This window comes from Physcomitrium patens, chromosome 19, assembly GCF_059467195.1.
Source record: "Physcomitrium patens ecotype Gransden chromosome 19, ASM5946719v1, whole genome shotgun sequence".
Classification (NCBI taxonomy): domain Eukaryota; kingdom Viridiplantae; phylum Streptophyta; class Bryopsida; order Funariales; family Funariaceae; genus Physcomitrium; species Physcomitrium patens.
Genome location: NC_143428.1, coordinates 7,344,159 through 7,357,311, shown reverse-complemented (window position 1 = coordinate 7,357,311; position 13,153 = coordinate 7,344,159).

Genomic DNA, 13,153 nt, shown 5'->3' with positions numbered 1-13,153 from the left:
CAGTGGTATATGATAATATCTTGAATACCTTAAACATAACCGATAGAATTATAGTAAACTCCAATATTTGGGTGGGCAATGGCAAATTATTCATTCATTGGTATATGATAATATCTTGAATACCTTAAACATAATCGATAGAATTATGGTAAACTCCTATATTTGGGTGGGCAATGGCACATTATTCATTCATTGGTATATGATAATATCTTGAATACCTTAAACATAACCGATAGAATTATGGTAAACTCTAATATTTGGGTGGGTAATGCCATATTATTCATTCATTAGTATATGATAATATCTTGAATACCTTAAACATAATCGATAGAATTATGGTAAATTTCAATATTTGGATGGGCAATGGCACATTATTCATTCATTGGTATATGATAATATCTTGAATACCTTAAACAAAACCAATAGAATTATGGTAAACTCCAATATTTGGGTGGGCAATGGCACATTATTCATTCATTCGTAAATGATAATATCTTGAATACCTTAAACATAACCGATAGAATTATAGTAAACTCCAATATTTGGGTAGGCAATGGCTCATTATTCATTCATTGGTATATGATAATATCTTGAATACCTTAAACATAACTGATAGAATTATGGTCAACTCCAATATTTGGATGTGCAATGGCACATTAATCATTCATTGGTGTATGATAATATCTTGAATACTTTAAACATAACCGATAGAATTATGGTCAACTCCAATATATAGGTGGGTTATGGCACATTATTCAATCATTGGTATATGATTTTATTTTGAATACCTTAAACATAACCGATAGAATTATGGTCAACTCCAATATTTGGATGGGCAATGGCACATTATTCATTCATTGGTATATGATAATATCTTGAATACCTTAAACATAATCGATAGAATTATGGTAAACTCCAATATTTCGGTGGGCAATGGCACATTATTCATTCATTGGTATATGATAATATCTGTAATACCTTAAACATTACCGATAGAATTATGGTAAATTCCAATATTTGGGTGGGCAATGGCACATTATTCATTCATCGGTATATGATAATATCTTGAATACCTTAAACATAACCGATAGAATTATGGTAAACTCCAATATTTGGGTGGGCAATGGCAAATTATTCATTCATTGGTATATGATAATATCTTGAATACCTTAAACATAATCGATAGAATTATGGTAAACTCCTATATTTGGGTGGGCAATGGCACATTATTCATTCATTGGTATATGATAATATCTTGAATACCTTAAACATAACCGATAGAATTATGGTCAACTCCAATATTTGGATGGGCAATGGCACATTATTCATTCATTGGTATATGATAATATCTTGCATACCTTAAACATAACCGATAGAATTATGGTAAACTCCAATATTTGGGTGGGCAATGGCACATTATTCATTCATTGGTATATGATAATATCTTGAATACCTTAAACATAACCGATAGAATTATGGTAAACTCCAATATTTGGGTGGGCAATGGCACATTATTCATTCATTGGTATATGATAATATCTTGAATACCTTAAACATAACCGATAGAATTATGATAAACTCCAATATTTGGGTGGGCAATGGCACATTATTCATTCATTGGTATATGATAATATCTTGAATACCTTAAACATAACCGATAGAATTATGGTAACTCCAATATTTGGGTGGGCAATAGCACATGCTTCATTCATTGGTATATGATAATATCTTGAATACCTTAAACATAACCGATAGAATTATGGTAAACTCCAATATTTGGGTGGGCAATCACACATTACTCATTCATTGGTATATGATAATATCATGAATACCTTAAACATAACCGATAGAATTATGGTAAACTCCAATATTTGGGTCGGCATTGGCACATTATTCATTCATTGGTATATGATAATATCTTGAATACCTTAAAGATAACCGATAGAATTATGGTAAACTCCAATATTTGTGTGGGCAATGGCACATTATTCATTCATTGGTATATGATAATATCTTGAATACCTTAAACATAATCGATAGAATTATGGTAAACTCCAATATTTGGGTGGGCAATGGCACATTATTCATTCATTGGTATATGATAATATCTTGCATACCTTAAACATAACCGATAGAATTATGGTAAACTCCAATATTTCGGTGGGCAATGGCACATTATTCATTCATTGGTATATGATAATATCTTGAATACCTTAAACATAACCGATAGAATTATGGTAAACTCCAATATTTGGGTGGGCAATAGCACATTATTCATTCATTGGTATATGATAATATCTTGAATACCTTAAACATAACCGATAGAATTATGGTAAACTCCAATATTTGGGTGGGCAATCACACATTACTCATTCATTGGTATATGATAATATCTTGAATACCTTAAACATAACCGATAGAATTATGGTAAACTCCAATATTTGGGTCGGCATTGGCACATTATTCATTCATTGGTATATGATAATATCTTGAATACCTTAAAGATAACCGATAGAATTATGGTAAACTCCAATATTTGTGTGGGCAATGGCACATTATTCATTCATTGGTATATGATAATATCTTGAATACCTTAAACATAACCGATAGAATTATGGTAAACTCCAATATTTGGGTGGGCAATGGCACATTATTCATTCATTGGTATATGATAATATCTTGAATACCTTAAACATAACCGATAGAATTATGGTAAATTCCAATATTAAGGTGGCCTATCGCACATTATTCATTCATTGGTATATGATAATATCTTGAATACCTTAAACATAACCGATAGAATTATGCTAAACTCGAATGTTTGGGTGGGCAATGGCACATTATTCATTCATTGGTATATGATAATATCTTCAATACCTTAAACATAACCGATAGAATTATGGTAAACTCCAATATTTAGGTCGGTTATGGCACATTATTCATTCATTGGTATATGATAATATCTTGAATACCTTAAACATAACATATAGAATTATGCTAAACTCCAATATTTGAGTGGACAATGGCACATTCTTCATTCATTCGTATATGATAATATCTTGAATACCTTAAACATAACCCATAGAATTATGGTCAACACCAATATTTGGATGGGCAATGGCACATTAATCATTCATTGGTATATGATAATATCTTGAATACCTTAAACATAACCGATAGAATTATGGTAAACTCCAATATTTGGATGAGCAATGGCACATTATTCATTCATTGGTATATGATAATATCTTGAATACCTTAAACATAACCGATAGAATTATGGTAAACTCCAATATTGGAGTGGGTAATGGCACATTATTCATTCATTGGTATATGATAATATCTTGAATACCTTAAACATAACCAATAGAATTAAAGTAAATTCCAATATTTGGATGGGCAATGGCACATTATTCATTCATTGGTATATGATAATATCTTGAATACCTTAAACATAACCGATAGAATTATGGTAAACTCCAATATTTGGATGGGCAACGGAACAATATTCATTCATTGGTATATGATAATATCTTGAATACCTTAAACATAACCGATAGAATTATGGTAAATTCCAATATTAAGGTGGGCTATAGCACATTATTCATTCATTGGTATATGATAATATCTTGAATACCTTAAACATAACCGATAGAATTATGCTAAACTCGAATATTTGGGTGGGCAATGGCACATTATTCATTCATTGGTATATGATAATATCTTGAATACCTTAAACATAACCGATAGAATTATGGTCAACTCCAATATTTGGATGGGCAATGGCACATTATTCATTCATTGGTATATGATAATATCTTGAATACCTTAAACATAATCGATAGAATTATGGTAAACTCCAATATTTCGGTGGGCAATGGCACATTATTCATTCATTGGTATATGATAATATCTATAATACCTTAAACATTACCGATAGAATTATGGTAAATTCCAATATTTGGGTGGGCAATGGCACATTATTCATTCAGTGGTATATGATAATATCTTGAATACCTTAAACATAACCGATAGAATTATAGTAAACTCCAATATTTGGGTGGGCAATGGCAAATTATTCATTCATTGGTATATGATAATATCTTGAATACCTTAAACATAATCGATAGAATTATGGTAAACTCCTATATTTGGGTGGGCAATGGCACATTATTCATTCATTGGTATATGATAATATCTTGAATACCTTAAACATAACCGATAGAATTATGGTAAACTCTAATATTTGGGTGGGTAATGCCATATTATTCATTCATTAGTATATGATAATATCTTGAATACCTTAAACATAATCGATAGAATTATGGTAAATTTCAATATTTGGATGGGCAATGGCACATTATTCATTCATTGGTATATGATAATATCTTGAATACCTTAAACAAAACCAATAGAATTATGGTAAACTCCAATATTTGGGTGGGCAATGGCACATTATTCATTCATTCGTAAATGATAATATCTTGAATACCTTAAACATAACCGATAGAATTATAGTAAACTCCAATATTTGGGTAGGCAATGGCTCATTATTCATTCATTGGTATATGATAATATCTTGAATACCTTAAACATAACTGATAGAATTATGGTCAACTCCAATATCTGGATGTGCAATGGCACATTAATCATTCATTGGTGTATGATAATATCTTGAATACTTTAAACATAACCGATAGAATTATGGTCAACTCCAATATTTAGGTGGGTTATGGCACATTATTCATTCATTGGTATATGATTTTATTTTGAATACCTTAAACATAACCGATAGAATTATGGTCAACTCCAATATTTGGATGGGCAATGGCACATTATTCATTCATTGGTATATGATAATATCTTGAATACCTTAAACATAATCGATAGAATTATGGTAAACTCCAATATTTCGGTGGGCAATGGCACATTATTCATTCATTGGTATATGATAATATCTGTAATACCTTAAACATTACCGATAGAATTATGGTAAATTCCAATATTTGGGTGGGCAATGGCACATTATTCATTCAGTGGTATATGATAATATCTTGAATACCTTAAACATAACCGATAGAATTATAGTAAACTCCAATATTTGGGTGGGCAATGGCAAATTATTCATTCATTGGTATATGATAATATCTTGAATACCTTAAACATAATCGATAGAATTATGGTAAACTCCTATATTTGGGTGGGCAATGGCACATTATTCATTGATTGGTATATGATAATATCTTGAATACCTTAAACATAACCGATAGAATTATGGTAAACTTTAATATTTGGGTGGGTAATGCCATATTATTCATTCATTAGTATATGATAATATCTTGAATACCTTAAACATAATCGATAGAATTATGGTAAATTCCAATATTTGGATGGGCAATGGCACATTATTCATTCATTGGTATATGATAATATCTTGAATACCTTAAACATAATCGATAGAATTATGGTAAACTCCAATATTTCGGTGGGCAATGGCACATTATTCATTCATTGGTATATGATAATATCTGTAATACCTTAAACATTACCGATAGAATTATGGTAAATTCCAATATTTGGGTGGGCAATGGCACATTATTCATTCAGTGGTATATGATAATATCTTGAATACCTTAAACATAATCGATAGAATTATGGTATACTCCAATATTTGGGTGACCAATGGCACATTATTCATTCATTGGTATATGAAAATATCTTGAATACCTTAAACATAACCGATTGAATTATGTTAAACTCCATTATTTGGGTGGGCAATGGCACATTATTCATTTATTGCTATATAATAATCTCTTGATTACCTCAAACATAACCGATAGAATTATGGTAAACTCCATTATTTGGGTGGGCAATAGCACATTATTCATTCATTGGTATATGATAATATCTTGAATAACTTAAACATAACCAATAGAATTATAGTAAACTCCAATATTTCCGTGGGCAATGGCACATTATTCATTCATTGGTATATGATAATATCTTGAATACCTTAAACATAACCGATAGAATTATGGTAAACTCTAATATTTGGGTGGGCAATGGCACATTATTCATTCATTGGTATATGATAATATCTTGAGTACCTTAAACATAACCGATAGAATTATGGTAAACTCCAATATTTGGGTGGGCAATGGCACATTATTCATTCATTGGTATATGATAATATCTTGAATACCTTAAAGATAACCGATAGAATTAGGGTAAACTCCAATATTTGGGTGGACATTGGCACATTATTCATTCATTGGTATATGATAATATCTTAAATACCTTAAACATAACCGATAGAATTATTGTAAACTCCTATATTTGGGTGGGCAATGGCACATTATTCATTCTTTGGTATATGATAATATCTTGAATACCTTAAACATAACCGATAGAATTATGATAAACTCCAATATTTGGGTGGGCAATGGCACATTATTCATTCATTGGTATATGATAATATCTTGAATACTTTAAACATAATCGATAGAATTATGGTAAATTCCAATATTTGGGAGGGCAATGGCAAATTATTCATCATTGGTATTTGATAATATCTTGAATTCCTTAAACATAACCGATAGAATTATGTTAAACTCCATTATTTGGATTGGCAATGGCACATAATTCATTTATTGGTTTATGATAATATCTTAAAGACCTTAAACATAACTAATAGAATTATGGTAAACTCCAATATTTCGGTGGGCAATGGCACATTATTCATTCATTGGTATATGATAATATCTTGAATACCTTAAACATAACCTATAGAATTATGGTAAATTCCAATATTTGACTGGGCAATGGCACATTATTCATTCATTGGTATATGATAATACCTTGAATACCTTAAACATAACCGATAGAATTATGGTCAACTCCAATATTTGGATGGGCAATGGCACATTATTCATTCATTGGTATATGATAATATCTTGAATACCTTAAACATAACCGATAGAATTATGGTAAACACCTATATTTGGGTTGGCAATGGCACATTATTCATTCTTTGGTATATGATAATATCTTGAATACCTTAAACATAACCGATAGAATTATGATAAACTCCAATATTTGGGTGGGCAATGGCACATTATTCATTCATCGGTATATGATAATATCTTGAATACTTTAAACATAATCGATAGAATTATGGTAAATTCCAATATTTGGGAGGGCAATGGCAAATTATTCATTCATTGGTATTTGATATTATCTTGAATACCTTAAACATAACCGATAGAATTAAGTTAAACTCCATTATTTGGATGGGCAATGGCACATAATTCATTTATTGGTATATGATAATATCTTAAAGACCTTAAACATAACTAATAGAATTATGGTAAACTCAAATATTTCGGTGGACAATGGCACATTATTCATTCATTGGTATATGATAATATCTAAAATACCTTAAACATAACCAATAGAATTATGGTAAACTCCAATATTTGACCGCGCAATGGCACATTATTCATTCATTCGTATATGATAATACCTTGAATACCTTAAACATAACCGATAGAATTATGCTAAACTCGAATGTTTGGGTGGGCAATGGCACATTATTCATTCATTGGTATATGATAATATCTTCAATACCTTAAACATAACCGATAGAATTTTGGTAAACTCCAATATTTAGGTCGGTTATGGCACATTATTCATTCATTGGTATATGATAATATCTTGAATAACTTAAACATAACCAATAGAATTATGCTAAACTCCAATATTTGAGTGGACAATGGCACATTCTTCATTCATTGGTATATGATAATATCTTGAATACCTTAAACATAACTCATAGAATTATGGTCAACACCAATATTTGGATGGGCAAAGCCCATTAATCATTCATTGGTATACGATAATATCTTGAATACCTTAAACATAACCGATAGAATTATGGTAAACTCCAATATTTGGATGGGCAATGGCACATTATTCATTCATTGGTATATGATAATATCTTGAATACCTTAAACATAACCGATAGAATTATGGTAAATTCCAATATTTGGGAGGGCAATGGCAAATTATTCATTCATTGGTATTTGATATTATCTAGAATACCTTAAACATAACCGATAGAATTATGTTAAACTCCATTATTTGGATGGGCAATGGCACATAATTCATTCATTGGTATATGATAATATCTTGAATACCTTAAACATAACCGATAGAATTATGGTAAACTCCAATATTTGGATGGGCAATGGCACATTATTCATTCATTGGTATATGATAATATCTTGAATACTTTAAACATAATCGATAGAATTATGGTAAATTCCAATATTTGGGAGGGCAATGGCAAATTATTCATTCATTGGTATTTGATATTATCTTGAATACCTTAAACATAACGGATAGAATTATGTTAAACTCCATTATTTGGATGGGCAATGGCACATAATTCATTTATTGGTATATGATAATATCTTAAAGACCTTAAACATAACTAATAGAATTATGGTAAACTCAAATATTTCGGTGGACAATGGCACATTATTCATTCATTGGTATATGATAATATCTTGAATACCTTAAACATAACCAATAGAATTATGGTAAACTCCAATATTTGACCGCGCAATGGCACATTATTCATTCATTCGTATATGGTAATACCTTGAATACCTTAAACATAACCGATAGAATTATGCTAAACTCGAATGTTTGGGTGGGCAATGGCACATTATTCATTCATTGGTATATGATAATATCTTCAATACCTTAAACATAACCGATAGAATTATGGTAAACTCCAATATTAAGGTCGGTTATGGCACATTATTCATTCATTGGTATATGATAATATCTTGAATAACTTAAACATAACTAATAGAATTATGCTAAACTCCAATATTTGAGTGGACAATGGCACATTATTCATTCATTGGTATATGATAATATCTTGAATACCTTAAACATAACCCATAGAATTATGGTCAACACCAATATTTGGATGGGCAATGGCACATTAATCATTCATTGGTATATGATAATATCTTGAATACCTTAAACATAACCGATAGAATTATGGTAAACTCCAATACTTGGATGGGCAATGGCACATTATTCATTCATTGGTATATGATAATATCTTGAATACCTTAAACATAACCGATAGAAATATGGTAAACTCCAATATTGGAGTGGGTAATGGCACATTATTCATTCATTGGTATATGATAATATCTTGAATACCTTAAACATAACCGATAGAATTAAAGTAAATTCCAATATTTGGATGGTAAATGGCACATTATTCATTCATTGGTATATGATAATATCTTGAATACCTTAAACATAACCGATAGAATTATGGTAAACTCCAATATTTGGATGGACAACGGAACAATATTCATTCATTGGTATATGATAATATCTTGAATACCTTAAACATAACCGATAGAATTATGGTAAATTCCAATATTAAGGTGGGCTATAGCACATTATTCATTCATTGGTATATGATAATATCTTGAATACCTTAAACATAACCGATAGAATTATGCTAAACTCGAATATTTGGGTGGGCAATGGCACATTATTCATTCATTGGTATATGATAATATCTTGAATACCTTAAACATAACCGATAGAATTATGGTCAACTCCAATATTTGGATGGGCAATGGCACATTATTCATTCATTGGTATATGATAATATCTTGAATACCTTAAACATAATCGATAGAATTATGGTAAACTCCAATATTTCGGTGGGCAATGGCACATTATTCATTCATTGGTATATGATAATATCTGTAATACCTTAAACATTACCGATAGAATTATGGTAAATTCCAATATTTGGGTGGGCAATGGCACATTATTCATTCAGTGGTATATGATAATATCTTCAATACCTTAAACATAACCGATAGAATTATGGTAAACTCCAATATTTGGGTGGGCAATGGCAAATTATTCATTCATTGGTATATGATAATATCTTGAATACCTTAAACATAATGGATAGAATTATGGTAAACTCCTATATTTGGGTGGGCAATGGCACATTATTCATTCATTGGTATATGATAATATCTTGAATACCTTAAACATAACCGATAGAATTATGGTAAACTCTAATATTTGGGTGGGTAATGCCATATTATTCATTCATTAGTATATGATAATATCTTGAATACCTTAAACATAATCGATAGAATTATGGTAAATTTCAATATTTGGATGGGCAATGGCACATTATTCAATCATTGGTATATGATAATATCTTGAATACCTTAAACAAAACCAATAGAATTATGCTAAACTCCAATATTTGAGTGGACAATGGCACATTCTTCATTCATTGGTATATGATAATATCTTGAATACCTTAAACATAACCCATAGAATTATGGTCAACACCAATATTTGGATGGGCAATGGCACATTAATCATTCATTGGTATATGATAATATCTTGAATACCTTAAACATAACCGATAGAATTATGATAAACTCCAATATTTGGGTGGGCAATGGCACATTATTCATTCATCGGTATATGATAATATCTTGAATACTTTAAACATAATCGATAGAATTATGGTAAATTCCAATATTTGGGAGGACAATGGCAAATTATTCATTCATTGGTATTTGATATTATCTTGAATACCTTAAACATAACCGATAGAATTATGGTAAACTCTAATATTTGGGTGGGTAATGCCATATTATTCATTCATTAGTATATGATAATATCTTGAATACCTTAAACATAATCGATAGAATTATGGTAAATTTCAATATTTGGATGGGCAATGGCACATTATTCAATCATTGGTATATGATAATATCTTGAATACCTTAAACAAAACCAATAGAATTATGCTAAACTCCAATATTTGAGTGGACAATGGCACATTCTTCATTCATTGGTATATGATAATATCTTGAATACCTTAAACATAACCCATAGAATTATGGTCAACACCAATATTTGGATGGGCAATGGCACATTAATCATTCATTGGTATATGATAATATCTTGAATACCTTAAACATAACCGATAGAATTATGCTAAACTCCAATATTTGGATGGGCAATGGCACATTATTCATTCATTAGTATATGATAATATCTTGAATACCTTACACATAACCGATAGAATTATGGTAAACTCCAATATTGGAGTGGGTAATGGCACATTATTCATTCATTGGTATATGATAATATCTTGAATACCTTAAACATAACCGATAGAATTAAAGTAAATTCCAATATTTGGATGGGCAATGGCACATTATTCATTCATTGGTATATGATAATATCTTGAATACCTTAAACATAACCGATAGAATTATGGTAAACTCCAATATTTGGATGGGCAACGGAACAATATTCATTCATTGGTATATGATAATATCTTGAATACCTTAAACATAACCGATAGAATTATGGTAAATTCCAATATTAAGGTGGGCTATAGCACATTATTCATTCATTGGTATATGATAATATCTTGAATACCTTAAACATAACCGATAGAATTATGCTAAACTCGAATATTTGGGTGGGCAATGGCACATTATTCAGTCATTGGTATATGATAATATCTTGAATACCTTAAACATAACCGATAGAATTATGGTCAACTCCAATATTTGGATGGGCAATGGCACATTATTCATTCATTGGTATATGATAATATCTTGAATACCTTAAATATAATCGATAAAATTATGGTAAACTCCAATATTTCGGTGGGCAATGGCACATTATTCATTCATTGGTATATGATAATATCTGTAATACCTTAAACATTACCTATAGAATTATGGTAAATTCCAATATATGGGTGGGCAATGGCACATTATTCATTCAGTGGTATATGATAATATCTTGAATACCTTAAACATAACCGATAGAATTATGGTAAACTCCAATATTTGGGTGGGCAATGGCAAATTATTCATTCATTGGTATATGATAATATCTTGAATACCTTAAACATAATCGATAGAATTATGGTAAACTCCTATATTTGGGTGGGCAATGGCACATTATTCATTCATTGGTATATAATAATATCTTGAATACCTTAAACATAACCGATAGAATTATGGTAAACTCTTATATTTGGGTGGGTAATGCCATATTATTCATTCATTAGTATATGATAATATCTTGAATAACTTAAACATAATCGATAGAATTATGGTAAATTTCAATATTTGGATGGGCAATGGCACATTATTCATTCATTGGTATATGATAATATCTTGAATACCTTAAACAAAACCAAGAGAATTATGGTAAACTCCAATATTTGGGTGGGCAATGGCACATTATTCATTCATTCGTAAATGATACTATCTTGAATACCTTAAACATAACCGATAGAATTATAGTAAACTCCAATATTTGGGTAGGCAATGGCTCATTATTCATTCATTGGTATATGATAATATCTTGAATACCTTAAACATAACTGATAGTATTATGGTCAACTCCAATATCTGGATGTGCAATGGCACATTAATCATTCATTGCTGTATGATAATATCTTGAATACTTTAAACATAACCGATAGAATTATGGTCAACTCCAATATTTAGGTGGGTTATGGCACATTATTCATTCATTGGTATATGATTTTATTTTGAATACCTTAAACATAACCGATAGAATTATGGTCAACTCCAATATTTGGATGGGCAATGGCACATTATTCATTCATTGGTATATGATAATATCTTGAATACCTTAAACATAATCGATAGAATTATGGTAAACTCCAATATTTCGGTGGGCAATGGCACATTATTCATTCATTGGTATATGATAATATCTGTAATACCTTAAACATTACCGATAGAATTATGGTAAACTCCAATATTTGGGTGGGCAATGGCACATTATTCATTCAGTGGTATATGATAATATCTTGAATACCTTAAACATAACCGATAGAATTATGGTAAACTCCAATATTTGGGTGGGCAATGGCAAATTATTCATTCATTGGTATATGATAATATCTTGAATACCTTAAACATAATCGATAGAATTATGGTAAACTCCTATATTTGGGTGGGCAATGGCACATTATTCATTCATTGGTATATGATAATATCTTGAATACCTTAAACATAACCGACAG